The 19,316-nt window shown below is 28.6% G+C and overlaps 1 protein-coding gene across 1 annotated transcript in view; it reads right to left on the bottom strand.

The window, feature by feature from the left end:
* The window catches only part of LOC123295553 (LON peptidase N-terminal domain and RING finger protein 3), a 66,892-nt gene extending 55,203 nt beyond the window's left edge, over nucleotides 1-11,689 (bottom strand). The window contains exon 1 of the mRNA XM_044876942.1: nucleotides 11,460-11,689. The gene's annotated coding sequence lies outside the window, so the exon portion shown is untranslated. The remainder of the gene's footprint in view (nucleotides 1-11,459) is intronic.
* Between the last annotated feature and the right edge of the window lie 7,627 nt (nucleotides 11,690-19,316).

The following is a 19,316-nucleotide window of genomic DNA, read 5'->3' on the forward strand; positions in this document are numbered from 1 at the left end:
AATAAATTAATTTTCATTGCATTTGTAGTAAATAACCACAAAAATAATTTTTTAATCTTAAAAAAGTTTAACTAAAATTGCTAAGGTGTTTAGCTAAAAATAAAAATAATAAAACCGTTTTATAATCTGTATGTATCCTATTTAATATTATAACCGCTCCAAAACTATTAAAGATAACTAGTAGTCTTGTGAAACACTCTCGAAAAAAAATAGAAAATATTTTCGAAATTTTTGAAAATCAAATAACACACTGATATTGAATATTTTCTATACCAGGCATGTGCGACTTCCATGGCTTATCTGTTGTAGTTCATTTATTCAACTAAGAAACTCCCACTCTCCAAGCGTCTTACAACTATCTCAAGGCATATCGAAGCTTCAACATATATAATAACTCTCACTTAGATGCATTGCTTAATGCATGTATTCTGTCTTACTCGTGATATTTATATGCCTAGATGTAAATCGAACATTCTGTATAATATTTTAAATTAGGACTCCGTCCGCACACTGTGCAGACTTCGCGGTCTTGAAACATATTGTAGACGAATGTAATAATCTATTTTAAGCAAATAAACAAAAGCCATATAGTTGCTAATTGCCTGTCAAATAAACAAATATATAAAATGAAACATACACATATACATGGCAAGCAAGCATATTGTTTCAACATTTGACAAATTGTTTCAGAATCATTATTTTATTGTTTTCACACAAATTATTATTAAAATAGACAGACGTATTAGACAAAGACAACAAACTGAATAGAGTACAATCAACTGTACGACAGTTTAATACATTATAGTTTGTTACCACCTCATAACATATAACAACATATTCTGATAGGTAAAGTTTACTAACTATTATTATAATTATTATAAACTAAATACAGAGAGTTCTTGAGCTGTTGAAGATGAGAATGTCACAAATTATAAATTCAATTTCAGTTATCACTGTACACATATTACGTACTCATTAAAAGTTACTTTTTTTTAAAAGAAAATGAACGCCAAAGTCAGCGTATATTTTTTAAAAGCAAAAAGTCATAATTATGGTAAACGTAATCTCAAGGTACTCGATAACACTAAGCAATGGGAGTAGTGTGGAAACTGCAACATTTAAGTAATGTGTATCAGACAAATAATTAATTTGAATACCAGCTTAAAAATTGACCTGTTTGCATCTATGTGATTTTCAAATGAAAAGATAAATCTATCTTTGATTACAAAAATCATTTTCCCGCTTACTGTCCAAATCGGCGGTCCCAAAAATGGAAATGTTTAAACCGCTATCCCTTCGTATAAATGTTCAAACTGTGCCCCTCCTACTGATAAGGCAAGTGAAATTGAATGATAAAATATGGAAAGTTAAGAAAACAAAATATTAAAATCTTTTCGGAAAATCTCTTATGGCAATCATAAATATGCTTAAAAATAGCATTGGATTGTAAAATGAATAGGCTATTCAAGGAGTGGGCACAATTTTTTATAAGATACTTCATTCATGCAATTGACAAAATATTATTGTAAATTACTATGGTTTCCTAGCACCTCTCTATTTATTCAAAGTTTGCTGAAAGACAGTTAACGCCTGTTATGGAAGTTTTATTTTAAAGCAAAGTTTGGCGCATGGAAAACATATTTTCCCAATAATATATTAAAAAGTTTTAATTTCAAGCATTTTTCATTAGTTGTTATTAGTCACCCTATTAGCTCAGTTGGTTAAGGCGTAACTAATTTCGTCTGATAAGGAGCTGATAAATGAAATTATCAGCTAAAAGGTGGTAAAATACTAAGTGTGTCGTTCGTGGACAGCTAATATAACCTAGCCGAACCTAAGCATTTTCTAAACAAAAATTCATCAATTTTTGAGAAAAAGTTGACTGTTTTGTGTCGAAGTGTTTTTAGAAATTTCAAAAACTTATGGGGAGATTTAAACTGAAATGTGACAATTTAATACATATTTTCGATTGATACTTTGATTATTTTACAAACTGTTTAATATATCGACCTAGTTTAAAAAGTAAATTAAACGTAATTATAATAGTTACATCTATAATATTAAAACTATACCAAACATATATACTGCATACTATCTAATATTAAATTGATTTAGTATGTTTGTATTTATTGTATTATGTTTAGTTGAACTAAAAAAAAAAGAATGGTTTTTTGTTCTAAATACAAAAAATTGCGGCAATTGAATATGAAATACCTACATTTAATGAGACGTTTATATAAGATTTCTTTTCATGTATCAAAATGAATGTTGAAATAACGTTAAAAATAGTAAATTAACAAAAATAAATAACTAATCTAGTCGACAATTTAAATTGGTTAAACAAAGAAATAATGGACGTAAAAATACGTGTGATAGCTCGTTAGATTCGAAATGATGTATAGAAAAATTTGCCACAATGGTTCTTCAGCAAATAAAAAATTGCATAAGCAATTAAATATGAAAAAAAAAATATTTCGTTTTTCGCCAACATATTCATAAAATATTAATATTTAAGGGATTTAAAAATGATCCTTAAAAGACAAGGAAAAGCTCCCACTCTTAATCTTAATATATACTTAAGAAGATCACGTCCTAGGTTATATTGGCTGTGCACGAAGGACACATTTAGGCTATAGATCCCATTGTGATACCATATATGTGTTTTACCACCTTTTTCGCTTATAATTTGATTTATCTGCTCCTCAATTATTTTCAGAGGCTGAGTGCACTTCCTTCATGCATATACTATGCACTACACCAGCCCATCACAACTATTAATTAAATTAATTAAAAAAGATTTGTTGCGACGGCGGGAATCGAACTCGCTACACTAAGCAAACCGCGGACGGAATAGGCAATGCCTTAGCTACTAGGGCGACTATCACGTCAAAAGAGTTTAATAAATTTTAATACTTTGTTTAAAAGAAAATTTCTTTAAAATTATTTTTGTAAGTTTAGAGCGTCGTTTAATTAAATTACCTTTTTATAAAATATATTTAATTAATATAAATTAGCCAAACAAAAACCTTCAAAATTATTATTATTAGTCATAAAAAACCACAAAATTTTCTAAATAAATTAGAAATATTATGGTTGACTAAATAAATAAATGGCGTTATTGACCTGAATCTTTTTTGTACTTGATTCAAATAAAATCAATGAAGCTCAAAGTGATTTCTCTCAACTGTTAACACCTATATCGTCAAGAGCTATACATATTGAAAGACCTACAAAATTTAGAGATAGAAAGTTTGTTTGTTTTCACAACGAAAACCGAAATATGATTCTATATCTTGCGTTTTGTAAACTTTAAAGAGATCTTTTAGCAAATTTTAGGCTCGAGACAAATTATACGATAAATTTGAATCTCATAACTTTATAATAATAATTAATTGTCTAATTTATGAAGTATTTAGTAATTTACCTACTTAATCAGTAAGTTATTCATCTGGTCTCTAAGGATAATAATATCCACTATGGCTTGTTAAAGCGGATATCAATTTGGAATATGATTAATGAAGAAACTTTATAAAAAGAAGATTTTCGTGTTTTCGACAATGTTGTGAAAAACTTTTCCATCAAAATTATTTAATTTTATGAAAAACTTTTATTTTATCAAATGTTCAAATACACATGACAGATACAAAGTTTTGTTGATCATATCATTTTGAAAATAAATTTTGTGTGACTAAAACTTCTATTTTTCAGTTGCAACTGTAAAAACTTTTTTAAATTTGTTTCTCTTTTTTGTGATTTTAGTTTGATTCAACTAAACAATTTACAAGAAAAAGAAACTTACAGAGCAAAATTTTTATAGCGTTTCATAAAGGATGGTTCTAGTGTGTATTAAAAGTTTCTCACAAGAAGTTTCTCAAAATGAGTTTAGCCTCTCGATGAAGAAGTGAAATTAACAAAATTTAAAAAAACTTCCGGCTTATGTTTCGGATACGGAAGCCTAAACTCGCACTTGAAGCATTGCTAAGAACACTCTCCATTAACTTTCAAACAAAACAAAACAATCAAAATTGGTTCACTCGTTTAGGAGCTACGATTCCACAGATAGACAGGTATTCGGACAGACACACACATAGCTGTCAACCTTAAAACATCCCTCTTTTAGGTTCGAGGGTTAAAATACGTGATAATTTAAAGCGTCTATTTGTTTCTATATGAAGCTTTTTTCCTTTCATTGAAGTTTTTAGGATTGCTAGTTTGAAGAAAATTTAATCATTAATTGTTTTAAATATAAAGTGTCTTATAGAACGAAGGATATAAATTGCAATATTAATATTTCCAAAACAAATATGGCAAGTTTTTACAATAGTAAAGCAGAAAAATTTCCAATAAGGATTAAAAATAATATAAATTCATGAGACAAAATTCTTAAGCCATCACTGTACAAAATGGAAGTATCAAAGAAGACGGCGGCATCATTATATAATTGCTTGTCATGTATTTAACAAGGCATTACCAACTAAAAAACTTTCCTACAAACCAACGGATGATGCAAGTAAATTGGTGAAAACCAATGCATGGGTGATTCTACAATAAGAGGATATGGCTAGAAACCTTTTGTGGTTATCACTATGCCAATATCGATTTGAACGCCATACTGATTTGAACATTGGGGGAATAACAAAATTAGCAATAGCTATGACGGACGAGCCAATGCAGTATGGACGTCTAGTCCGTACTGGCTAGCGATAAATACAATACTTCTGGTCGATACCTCTAGAGTCTAGTCAATACTGTAATAGTACTTATGCTAACATAGATAATGCATGTGTCTGTCTCTACATCATACTAACATTGTAGTAAACGCCATGCATTTCCTACCGTGTAGTTACAGAAGTTTTAATTACTTATTCCTCTATAAAATACAAATTTGTGAATGAAATTGAATAAACCTATAGATAAAACTATTTTTGTTGCTTTGTAATGTCAGCTGTATTGATTTTCTAAGCTCTTAACAACAACCTCATAACTCTCACAACGCTCACATACGTGGTATATGTAACGTAACATGATAATATTTTTCATACATAATAGTAATTGACGTCTGGATAATGTATCTAACAAGCAACAAACGTATGTGATGTTATTATACAAGCACAACCTTCCAGTTCTAGTATCTACTTGTTCTAGAAGATGAAAATCATCAATACTCTTTTAGGGTTTCAACCCTTCTCGATGTATGTTCGTTCTATATTATTTAATGGCTTGTGTTGTTACGTTTATTTAGTATTTGGTATGTCGGTTAGTTCACCGAATCTTTACATTTTAAGAACCACTTATAAAAATAATCATTATTTTTATACATTACATCATTTGATTGATATTGGATGTTTATAAAATCATTTAGGCTAGTTGCAATATATTAAAAAAGGACCCCACAAGATTAGATAGGAAAACGGCTTCCTGTGAAACTTTTTCAAACCGCCCTAAAATGTTTAGTTTTGAGTTGTGGGTAATTAATGCTAAACATACATTATAATTATATAGCCCGTAGATCGAAAAAAACTATTTAAAACGTTTTGTGGCTGCGAGAGTTTTTGATCACAACGATCAGAAAACATTTTGAGGGCGGTTTGAAAAATGTTTCACAGAAAGCCATTTTCCTAGTCATATACTAAAACTATAATATAGCTTTGATCGTGAAGTAGCTTTGATCGTCCGTAGCTGGAAAACTACTCGTTAAAAATTTTTGTTTCATATAATTTTTGAAACGCAACAGTTTGAACAATTTAATAATATCTAACAGCTGTTGTATAATCTTTTACTTTTAATTAAAATTTCAAAATAATTGATATTTATGACTCATACAACTGATAAACTATTATGTAAAAATATTTGTTATCAGCATATTTAGTATCACCAACCGTAATTTGATATAAAATTTTTGTTTAACTGATTAAACAGTTTTAATTATTATAATACATATTATGGTGAAATTCTTTGAAAAATTCTATTCAGTGACAATTTTAAAACGTTAAATAATCTTGATTTTGGCGACTTTTTATGACAGACCAAACGGAATATCGATATAGATAGTTATAAGGGGGAGGGGGTTAATTCATTAATTACGTAACAATTTTGGAGGAAAGGGTGGTTTAAAACATTTATTCATGTGCTTACGGGGGGAAGGGTGGTGAAAATGTGATTACCTTCTTACGTAAGATTGTATGAGTTGAAATTTAATTTAAGAAATAATGTATGTATTGTTATTTTCTAACAACTTTTTATTATGCAGCAAAACGAGATTGAATCTTTCGTAAGAAAACCATCCAAATTATGCTTGCGTAATTAATGAATGGCCCTTAACAGTTTAAAGGGAAATTCAAAATCAAATACGTAATCATCACAAAGGAGGCAACGTAACTTTCTATAGTGTGATGATTCGTTAATACGTAGGTATATTTCGCGATATATCTATTTGCATACACATCGTTTGTACACACAACATTCAACTATCATTGTTGTCCATTTCTATGTTTGTAAACAATTATGAATTGAATAATCGAGTGAGGTTGCCAAATTAGTTAAATCTTTCGATTGATCAGACACGTAGCCAGTAATTTTATCCAAGGCGACTTTGGGCCTTATGGCTGCACAATTAAATGCACAATTTTAGTCCCTTACAAAAAAAGGGGTGTCAAAGTTCAAAACGTTTGAATTTTTACTATGCTTTGCAATCCTTAACAATCTAGCCTATTCCGAAGAATTTTTATTTATTTCTAGATTTGCATATTATTTTCTGATGGATGTTAAGTATGTGGTGGAAGCGCAGTGAAGAGTTAAAAAAATATAAGAACTGAATAATGATAGCTTAAAAATTCTCAATAAAAATGCCTCAAAAATCCTCAAATAGTTTTCCTGATTTAATTGTGACAATTAAATGTTTGATTCTATATGTAAATCTTTTTCTGAGCTATTTTTAGATATTTGTTCTTTTTGTTGTTGTTATGTAGTTGATTAAAACTCAAAACAACAAAATTCGAATGAAATCAGTAAATAAACAAATTAACATAAAATATAATCACGCAGTATTCATATGAAGGACATATGTCCTTAATAAAAATTCATATAAACAATGATCATATAAGGTATAGTAGATGCAAAAATACCAACAGATTGTCTCTCACAATAAAATCAATATCAATCATCGCAGGTATCCACTAATATTTAATACTATTTTCTGATATAAAATCAATACTACAGAGCAAATACATTTCTTGACCAAAAAATTTAAAACAAAGCAATTATTTTTATTTCAAAACCAAAGAACTGAACGCCTAGGCCTGGCAGCGTATCACGACTACTGCAGGAGCTGTCACAGTGGTGGGGAGGACGAGACAATGTCTCATCCTCTCTGTCACTGCCCAGCTCTTGCCATGAGGAGATGGATCTACTTGAGCTAGCCTCTCTTTGACGACCTCTCCGACCTAAAGTCCATCGACATCAAAGCTCTCCTGCTGTTCTTAAACAGCTCCAAATGGTTCATGGAGTAGTGGTCGGGGATGGGGCAACCCTTTTTCGGTATCACACCCAGGACAGCCACTCTTACCTTACCTAAACTAACCAAAGAACTAGGTGAATTGAAATAAGTGAAGCATTTAAAGCTCTCTAAAATAGGAATCTTATAAAAGTTAAATCAAATAAAAATTTCTCATTTTAAAATTTACGTATTAACTCAATATTAGAATGCAATTGAAATAATTTTGGGCCAGTAAGTTTACGTAATGTGAGTGTCTAATAGTTATTAAGTAGCATTTCTCAGTTCGAAATAACTAATATGATCAGTATCATTTCAATGAATAACGCAATGAATGTTCTTGTATTTCTACACTAAATGCTCCACCCTGTTTCATTGAGGTTTTTTTTTTCTTAGTATACATTCCTATAAAATGCGATTTCTGCGAATTATATAATATTATTTAGGTTATATTCACGCTTTTATTATGCTTCTCTCCAAAAGTCTCGTTAAACTTTAAATTAATGACTTAATAAGCAATCAACGTTTGATTATTTTCAAATCACAATTTTTCTTGAAATTGGAATTGTTGAAGCGGATATAGCAACTATAAATACAAAAACAAAACATGTACAATTTTATCACGTGAATTAAAAAAATCATCGATGAATAATTAACTAATTTCCTGTAGAGTTTAGATACATAAAAGATTGGAAAACTCATGTGTAAATAGACTAGCGCCATTAAAATAACATACAAACAAAAAGGTCAAATTAGTTGACTTTGTTTTCAAAAATGTTGTCAAATGGATAGTGAACTTCTAGAATCGCTTGCATTTATCAAAAAAGTTAATTCAAAAGCTTATGCTACTAGGCAAAACTGCAGAAATCTTTAATAAATGACAAATCGACTAAATATATTTTGTCTTCTTTTTTCTATTTAAGAAAATAGTATTTTTAGTGTACAAAAAATAAAAAATTAAAGAGATTTCAGCGAAGAAGTTAGTTAGCCGAAAATCGACGTATAAGTTTGGCCAAATCAGATAGAAGAAAAGTTCAAGCTCAAAAAATGTTCTTTTTTTAAACGAAACACATTTTTCCATAAACGCGATAGGATGTATGTTTATAGAATGTATATAGAATAGATATAGAATATCTTGAAATAAATATACGAAACACTTTTCTCCATAAATACGATAGGATGGATATAGAATGTATATAGAATGAATATAGAATGAATACAGAATCTTGGAATAGATATAAAATGTATTTAAAGATATGATATAATTTTTATGTAACTCTTGAAACGTTTATTCATATATCTGTAAATTTTGCTGCTAAAATGGACACCAAATAAAGCTTATCAGGCCGCAGTTAAAAGTTGAAATTTTCCAGAGAGTCAGGTGAGTAACTGCTGGTATAGTATAAGTCACAAATATAATAAAACAGTGATAATTTTATTATGTTGCTGACTGTACCTACATCTATACAATCGTATACAATTTATAAGTTAGCTAGGCTACATGCTGATTGTTGCTTTTGTTACTATCACAAAATATTGTAATTCATTTCAAGTTTAAAAGTTCATTGACTTTAGATTATGTTTGCGTTAAATTAGAGTCAAGAGACAAAGTTATTATTTTTTTAGCAATAAAAAAGATAATTATTTGTAAAAAGTTTGTTAAACTCATTTATTTATTTGTCTAATTATATGGTCTACACGCGAATTAAATAAATCTTTGTTGCCAAGAAAAACATAAATTTTTAATCGAAATTAATTATAAATGCTTGGCTTGGCATTATTCAAACATTTTTATGAATAATTGGATTGGTTTTGAATTTCCATTGTGATTTTGGAATGCCTACGCTTCGTCTTGAACATAATAAAGAGGTCAATATTAATTGTTGTTTACATTGGATTCATTATCAACTACCAATGATCCAAATATAACTCATTTTAATGAACTATTACATAACATTTTTTACTCAATTTTAATACGTTATCTATTATCATCCTGAGCTTAATGGCGAACGATCCAAATATATGACGAGTTTAGATTGAGGACCGAACACAAATACTTTTAAATTTATATAAAATTAAAGTTTTAAGATTTATATTGGTTCGATTCGATAGGCAAGAGCATTACAATGAAAATTAGAATAATTAAGCCGGTATTCAAAGCAATATGGACTTAACTTCTAAATCTACGCTGTAGACCAGTTTGTGGATGCATTTGCATTGCGTGATTTAATTGACATCATCCGCAAACCTTCAATAGAGACGCTTGCAGAAACATGTTTCTTCTTAAATTAGTCATCAAACGCCGGTCAGATAGTCTAACTGCGTGGTATTTCTCAAAAAAGAACAATATTCGGCAGCTATTCTACTCCATCCGGTTTTATGTTTTACGTTATTTGTTTGTAGGAATTACTGAGACGAATAACAGTCAATATGTCAGCCATAAGCTAATGCCATCAAATAATTGTGATTTCGTGATTATTGGGTTTCGCAATTAATTCTTCATTAATGACGATTCCTTTGCAATATCAAGCAAAAATCGGCAAACGTTAGGATATAGTACATAATATTCATCTACTTATTCAACGACTGCAGAAACCCAGTTTAACCGGTTATAGTAGTTCTATTCGGAACCTGAATAGATATTAGTTCTTTGAACGAAATTTTTTTCGAACGAAGTTTTAATTCCTTAGGTCGGTCTTAAAACTTGTATATTTTTTGTGAGATTGAGGCTGTGCGCTTTCAAAGCATTACTTTATTCCATATTATACCAAATTTATTTTCAAACTAATTCCACAAAATGAAAATTCGTGGCCGGTTTATATTATCACATTGCTTGCGCAGTTTTGATATTTTAATGCACGTGAAAATTAAAACACGTGTACATAGATGATTCACAAGCTCGGAATTTGAAAAATGAAATCATTCTCGTTAATAATTTCTAATTACATCTAAACTTATAATAAAATTAATCATGAAAAATCCCAAAGGATTTTATTTGTCATGCCACTACTAAATTATATAACTTTCTGTAAAACTTGTTTAATCAAATTTAGGTAATATTTTCACATTGGAAAATTGTATATAGCCTATTAAACAGGTTTCTTAAATAGGGTTTTTTTATTTGAAAGATTGCAACCTTGTAAATAAAAATAAGGTCATCCTGTTACAACTAACAAAAAATATTCATAATGTAACAATCATTATTTGAAATATCGCATAGAATTATTTTCGAATATTACTAATAAAGCGATGATTAATAATTAAGTAATTACACATGAGTAATCAGAAAATAAAAATAAAATATGCGCAAAATAAAAAATTTGAAAAACTTTTTGTCTATATAGAAAATTAAACGTCATATATTTTTTGACACCATTCCGAAATAATTTAAATATGTATTACATAACATCAAGGTTTTTAAATCTAATATTATTAATATTAACTTAATTGCGATCAAAAAAATGACAATTTAAAAAAAATAATAGTTTATGTAACAATACAAAAAATTGTTCTTTTTTGATTGTACTTAAAAGTATGGCTCAACAACGATAAAACAAGGATTAAAAGTGATTATCATTAATAATAATAATAATAATAATAAATATAAACACTCATGTTATCAATGTTATCAGAAAAAATATGTTAATGTTTATTTTTATATATTATTTTGTTGAAATCACTATGAATCATTTTATTTTTAAAATTTATGAAAACTTACATAACCGCTATATGTATTTAATCAATAATTAGAAAATTGTTATATTTTTATAATTGAAAAAGCCTTGAAACTATAATATATATACAATTTTCCAGAATGGAATAATAGGTTATGTAAACATACAATGATGATATCACTACTCCAAAAAAACACACAAAAAACGCAAACATTTATGTAACAATTACATCAAACATTTTTTTAAATATAAAATAAAAATTAACCTTACGTAATATTAAAAAAAATACTAACACTGTGTATTAAAATTGGTGGAGAGAATAAAATTTATTGTGGAAATGATGAAGGAAAAAAGCACTCAAAAATGTAATCACAACAATCACGATATTTTAAAAAAACACATTGGAGGATCTTTTCGATGTTATTGACACGTGTTAAAGACTAACTTGACTAATTAGCACAAAGAATAATATAATTCCTCTATATTAATGTTGACACTGGCTTGTTGGTAAAATATAATATAAGTGAATGGGTATTTACACAACAGTTCGTACAATAATAAATAAAAATATTTTGTTGTGTTAGAGAATTACAAACTCACTTGAACAATGGTTTGAATTCAACTAATTTACTATTACAATATAATCGTATAGCCATGCGCTTCATAGATACGCGCTACATTTCAATGTTATATTATTTCTTATGCGCATGTCTGTTAATGATGTAATCGTAAGTTATGGCGATTGTTTGTACACACACGTATTATACATATAGACATTGTTGTGTATGTATAGTATTATTAAATATATAACATCGACAATATATTTTAAATCCTCTATCAGTATGTGTTAGTTTATGTATGTTCATTTGTGAATATGTAGTGGTGTACCTTACAGGGTGACACAAATTGTATATACACTTTCAAAGGTTAGGCTAGGTTAGGTTATATTGGCTGTCCACGAAGCACACATTTAGGCTATAGAGCCCATTGTAATACCATATATGTGTTTTACCACCTTTCCGCTGATAATTTCATTTTTTAGCTCCTCAATTTCAGCGGCTGAGTGCACCTCCTTCATGCATATACCATGCATTATATCAGCCCATCACAACTATTAATTAAATTAATTTTGTTGCGACGGCGGGAATCGAACCTGCTACCCTAAGCGTATCGGGGACAGAATTGGTTACGCCTTATACACTTTCATACAAATGTCAAAAATCAAGCGGGCTGTATGCGCTAAGTTTATAAGTCAATAATGAATTTACTATACGGAAGTATGTTTTGAATGCAATTCCACTAGCTCAGTCAGATGCCTAAAGGTACAGCGTTTAGGCAGTGAAATTTTATTATTAGTCAGCTGAGGCTATTTTAGGTCTTTAAGGCAATAAATTCCCGCAATATAATACTTATACGAACAAACATTTTTAAATGTATTGTTATTATACACTAGACCTGATTGAAAGATGACAATATACGAAGCATTGTTCGAATTAATATGTAGTTTCTAAGAGCATTTTCTCAAAAATATCCATATTCTTCCTTTAAGTTCATTAAAATAAACAATTGCAAAACAAAAAAGTCTTTTGCAAAACAAATAATTTTTTTAAGTCCAAAAGCTTCACACTATTTTAATAACGTTTCATATGCTCTTCAATGCGCTTCCACCATAAACATATTTCAGAGAAATATCTAATGCAATTTATTTGGGATTAATTCTCTATCGAATAAAAAAATGATTGCAGCAATCGGTAGATATTTTCCAAGAATCTACACATATGTGATTGTCTTTTATACAAATGAATGTTCTTCAATTTTCTTTATCATCATTTACTGCTTAGTACTAAAGCAGATGATCCCAACAACATTATGACAAACCAAATTAGGAGTGGTCCCAAATACATTTACAAAAGTAACTAGTGAATTTAACTTTTTGGCAAGAAAGAGTATGTATCTTTCTGAAATAAATTATTGTTGGCTTTTTATTAGCAAAATCAACATTTTGAAGTGCTTTTTCAAATAGTAGAATACCCTATTATTGAATGACTTGACTGACGAATGAGTGTGACACTGTGTACTTATATATGTGAAAATCCATTATCAGAAATTATGTAAAATACCTAATTGAAACATATTACAAACAATATATGTATATCTGTAAATAATTTTATTATACAAATACATTGAAATATTTGGTTATATAAGTTTATAATAATATACATTCACACTCACATATACATAATACATATACATTTAATATGTACAACACTCATACACAACACAACACACTTATTATATCTAGAATTGTAGAACGTTATACCTACTTTATATATAATGTTGTGTATAAAGTGTGTTTAATATAAAATTATACTTAGCAAAAAAGAGGACAAAATTGAGTATGATGTAGTCACTCATTAAGAACGAACGCTCTTGAAAATAGTATAGTTTTGAGGAAATTAAAAATCCTTTTGACATAGCTTATATCATCCCATCTCATAGAAGATAGGAAGCATCTTCTTGCATATGAGTAAACTAGACACACGTGACACAAGTTATAAATGCTGTAAATTTTCCATCGTATTTAGGTTACAAACAGTACAGCCAGCCCCAATGTCATAACGTAAACAATACTGCCGATTGTCAGTCTAAGCCTAGACCTTCCACATGTACGCAATTGACAAAAGTGAAATGGAAAGGTTTGATTTTAACTATGCATGAGTTTTCCAATGATATTCAAAATTATGGTAAACTAGGCTATAACTGGAGAATTTAGCTCTGTCTATATCTTTTAAATATATTTCTATATATTTAAAAGATATAGATTCTAAATATATTTATCTGTCTATATTTAAATATAGCGTATTCACGAGAAAGTTTATTTTCCGTAAAATAGTTTATATAATCAACCAACAACTAATAAAAAATAATTATATTTTAACTTGATTAACTATAGTTTCATATACTCTTAAATGCGCTCCCACCATAAATATCTTTCATATGTCTATATATATATATATAATGCTTTGTCCTAAATGGCTGATCAGTCGTAGAGACCTGAAACTTGGAGAGAGTGTTCTTAATATGACGTAGGCATACGATAAGAAAGGATTTTCCAAAAATTTACCCCTAAGGGGTGAAAAAGAGGATTGATATTGACATTGTCTATATTGCAGTATATAGAGGGGTAAGTGGGGTAGAGGCAGGATCACTAAATGAATCAATGATTCACTAAATGCATCATTATTACAAGCGACATTTGCCCGCGTTATTTTCCAAGGTAATGTAAGTCTTTCAAATTAATTTTCTAAATGAATCATCGATTCATTGAATGACTCATTTATGGAATACATTGAAATGAATCATTATCACAAGCGAAGCCGTGGGTAAAAGCTAGTATAAAATTGGAGTGTGATCGATGATCAAGTTTTCCCTACCAAACAAAATAATAATCAAATCGGTGATCTCAGTTACAAGTTTACAATTTATCAAAATTATTTGAATTGGGAAAGTTTTACGAAAAAATGTTTCAAGTAATTTGAATTTTTCATGATGGTTGATGTTCTTAAATGCGAGTTAAAAACAACAAAAAATTATGGGCAATTCGGATGATACCGCATGCAAAGTTAAGCCCTCAAAAAGTTCTATTATTAGTAGATTTATTGGCAGAAAATTCATGTTTCGAAAAAATTTACTGAAATAATCCGTAAAGATTAAATCGTAAGGACGAGGAAATTTGAAAATTTTTTCGAACACACCTGTAGTTTTCCACATCAAAAAGTGCAAAACTTATTGCAATTAATCGTTCATTAAAATTTCATATAAATTTCGTTACATTGCCATTAACCATTGTTATTTTTTTGTTTGATAAACTCAAAATTACTTTTAAATAATTGCGGTAGATTTTTCCAAATGCTAGACTTCACAAGAATTCACTGTAATTATCACAAAATTCTTTAAAGTTTAATTGTAATAAAAATTTACTGTGAATTATTTATCAACTAACTGGTAAAGTTGTTTTACTGTAGTAATATACTTAATGTATTTTATGTATTGTGTTACCATAAAAGTTACTGCAGTAATTTTGAAGAGGTTAAACGTTATATTATTTTATGGGTAAAATTTACTGAATTATTTTAACCAAATTATTTGTTTTATTTTTATTTTATATATATCGCAGAATAAATACAGTTGAGGTGCTTTTGAGCAAAATAATTACCTATTCAGTATATGGTATCGTTTTTTTAAAGTGTATATACAAACTGGGCCATTTTAATTTATATATCTAAATATCTCGTTTTGTAGTAAAATAATCAAAAAATAACTTAAACAAATATTGCCAAGTTTGAGGATAGAGGGCATCATGTTCTGACATCAGATTGGACCTAGTTATTCGGGTTTCTTTAATAGCCAATTTAGATTCTAAACGGTAAGAAATAGAATTTCTAACACTTTTCTTTACGCTAACTACAGAAAAATACTTTGGCCAAAAGTTGTCAAGGGCAATAGAGGAAATTCGCCTGTGTACATGACTTTGAACTAAACAAAATGCAATAATTACATATTTTTAAGTCGCATTTCCTCTGAAAGCTAACTTTTTTCGAAAAAATGTATTAGTACCTATTTTTAGAGAGACCTGATTTCTAGATTCTTTGTTTTGCGAAATTCTAGGCTTTCGTTTATTAATTAGATAATTTCACGATCCTGACCATTTAGCACTTAATAAGCACCTAATTGTGTTTCCTAAACATTTATTATTTCATTATATTATATTCAATATTTTCTAGCATAACTTAATGCTAGCAAAGTAACTTTGATTATTGAGTTGCGGTGTAATTTACAGAGCACCTTATTTCTGACTTTTGTACCCAATTAGCACCTAAAAAGTACCTAATTTTGGAATTTTTTAAATGCGATTTCCGTATTTTGCGGCGCCAGCGAAATAGAGCTAGATTTAACACGATACGATAAATAGGGAACATTCATGTATTTTTTATATATTTTTAAATCATTGTTTATACCATAAACAATATAAATACTGTTTAAAAATGGTGTAATTAAGTGTAAAAATATTTAAAATAGAGAATAATTTTGAGATGATTAAACGCAGTTCTTTTGGCGCTGTCTGTTGATGACGTAATAATAGAGATCTGTCAGTTTTTGCCAGTTTAATGTACTTTTCATTAAAAGTGTAATACCCACGTATGTAGTAATTGTAGTATATATCCATGGTAATATCATACAAAATATAAGTATGCCAACAAGTCTGACAAGCCCATAGAAGTAATAACATTATATATAACCATTTAAAATTTGAATTTCCATTTTAGAAATTTGAATTTCTCTCACATACTTTGTACTTTTATTAATTAATTTTAAGTAATTTAACAGATATTAATTACTAAAATAATGGTTTAGTTCAAATGTCCAGACAATAAAGTTACGGAAAAAAAATATTTGAACCAAATATAAATTTCATGAATATTCCCTATTGGAACAGAATTGATTACATGAAACACAGGTATACAAGTATAAATCTACTTGCTGTAATCTTGTAAGTACAATCAGTCATACTTATTACATGAATATATATAATATATATATATAATATGTATATGTATATATATATATATATATATATATATATATATATATATATATATATATATATATATATATATATATATATAGAATGAACTACTATATAACATATAATATATTTGTACTTTTTATTAATGAGTAGGTTATACAATTTTATTTACGAATTATATACCTTCATATAGCACAGTGCTATTTTATTCACAATATGCGAATTCTACTATTTATTGAAAATAATATCCAATATGCGTTGATAAGATATCGTTTTTCAAACATCAGAAACGTGACAGAGGCGATACTCAGCTTTTCTGTAATAAATTTTCTTTCAATAATGGCCATTCGTAGGTATAAAGATTTCAAAAATACTAATAGTATGCTCAAAGCGGCCGTGTTCTTGCGGTAATGGTGGAACGTTATCAGATTCAAATTTATAGCGAAAATAGTTTCTACCTGGTGTCCCACGACACATCTCTTTTTTTTAAGAATATAAAAATAACTTAAATTAATTAATTCTTGAGGCAGTCAAATTTATTAAACCATAAGTTCACTTTCTTGCACGTTTTAAACCTGTGTGCTTCAAGCTTTAATTTATACAATGCTATTGGTTCAATTGGTACAATTGGTTCCAGTATATTAGTCCAATTCATTAAATTAAAGTCTTATTTTGAATTTTATCACATTAGGAAAGTAATGGGCTTAACAAAATGGATTTTCTTCTAGTCGCATGAAAGAGAACATGTATTTTCGTATAAATAACAAAGTTGTTAAGATAAGCATGATTAAGCCATGAAAAAATTTCTAGAGTAGTATATTAAATGAAAGTTGCATCAAGTCCTTTTAGTAACTCGGAATCAATCAAGCCCAGAAATCATGCTATTTCGCATTATCTATCTGGAATTCACAATAAGAAAATTTCTTGGATATATTAGCGACCAATTATTATACTATAAAAATTTTATTTTTGTAAAATTATACTCATAGGAAAAATTCTTTGTGATCGAAAATAAATGCCCAGGAACAAAAATATACATAATATCCAATAATAACTAATAAAGCTTTATTCGTTTTCGAAGTATTTAAATAAAAGCACTCCCACAATAAAATCGATCATATAATAATTTTTATTTATACATAATAATAATTTATTCTATTAATATAACAATAATTTATATTCCAGTGGATGAATGTAATAATTAAATTGTGCATGTAATCCACAAAGTATACAATTGAAATTATTACATGGTCAAAGGTTGTACCTTGGAGACAAACGGAACCTTAAATCATCTCAAATATTGCTAATTATGACACAGAACATGAATTCGAAGTTTATTTACCTGAAGGCAAGCAACCGAAAGAATGACTGTCGACATGCATTTGTTTATATTATAGGTCACATTATAACGAATATTTGGGCCATTGAAAATAAGAAAAAAAATTTGGACATTTCTATTTTATATTTATTATTATTTATAAATAAGTTCATAGTAATAATAGCTTTTTATGTCTTTGATGTATTGCATTACGAGGTTGATTCTAAAGCATCATAAATTGGCCATTTTAAAAGATATTTAAATGTTGATTTATTGGTTCGTTTCATAATTTCAAGACAATAATTCAGCGTATAAAAATGTACATTTCAAAATTGTGATCAATGGTACTACAATCTCCCATAAATATATTTTAGATATTGAAAATGATGCAATTGATAATGTAACATTATCTATATTTACTCTAAACTAATGACAATATAAATGTAGGGGAGTGTCGCCGTTTAAATCGCATCAATTCTAGATTTCCATCCCATAATTTTAAAATCTGGGCATTTAAAAATGGTATGTGGAAGTAAAAAATTTCTTTCGAGTTTAAATCTGATAAATGAAATTATCAGCGGAAAGGTGGTAAAACACATATATGGGCTCACAATGGGCTCTATAGCCTAAGTGTGTCCTTCGTGGACAGTAGCCTAACCTAACCTATCTGGGTGGCAAAGATAGTGTTCTTTTTTTTTTAAAATTTGTGGCACAATTTAAATACCATTGTTACCAGTGGCCGAACCTCAGAAAAACTATGGTTTCGACAACGTTTATTGAATTCTAAAAAACTTATTCCTCTGCGTATAGTCAAGATACAGTAGGGAATATCACTATTGACGTCACCCAATCAATATGGCAATCATAAGCAGGCTTAAATCTAAGATTCAGTGATCTCTCGTCGAATGACCACAACAGGTAAACACAACAAGTAAAAAAAGTGGACAATGTTTTATTAGACACTACGCACGTTGATACATTTGAACAGTATTTCATGAATTACTACGATTTCTTAATATCCAGCTATTTATTCAATACCAGTTGAAACCCAGTTTGAACGAACCTGTTATTGTAGTTCTATTTAAAGATCTTATCGCATGGAAAAATGATTTTCCCAATACATTGAAATACTTATTTGCTCATATCTATAAATCTCTGCATATACTTAATATTAGATACAGCCTCACTAAAAAACTGATACATTATAATCGACTTTCCCCTATAAAATAATTATATCATTGTAAT

The sequence above is a fragment of the Chrysoperla carnea genome, chromosome 3, assembly GCF_905475395.1.
Source record: "Chrysoperla carnea chromosome 3, inChrCarn1.1, whole genome shotgun sequence".
NCBI lineage: Eukaryota > Metazoa > Arthropoda > Insecta > Neuroptera > Chrysopidae > Chrysoperla > Chrysoperla carnea.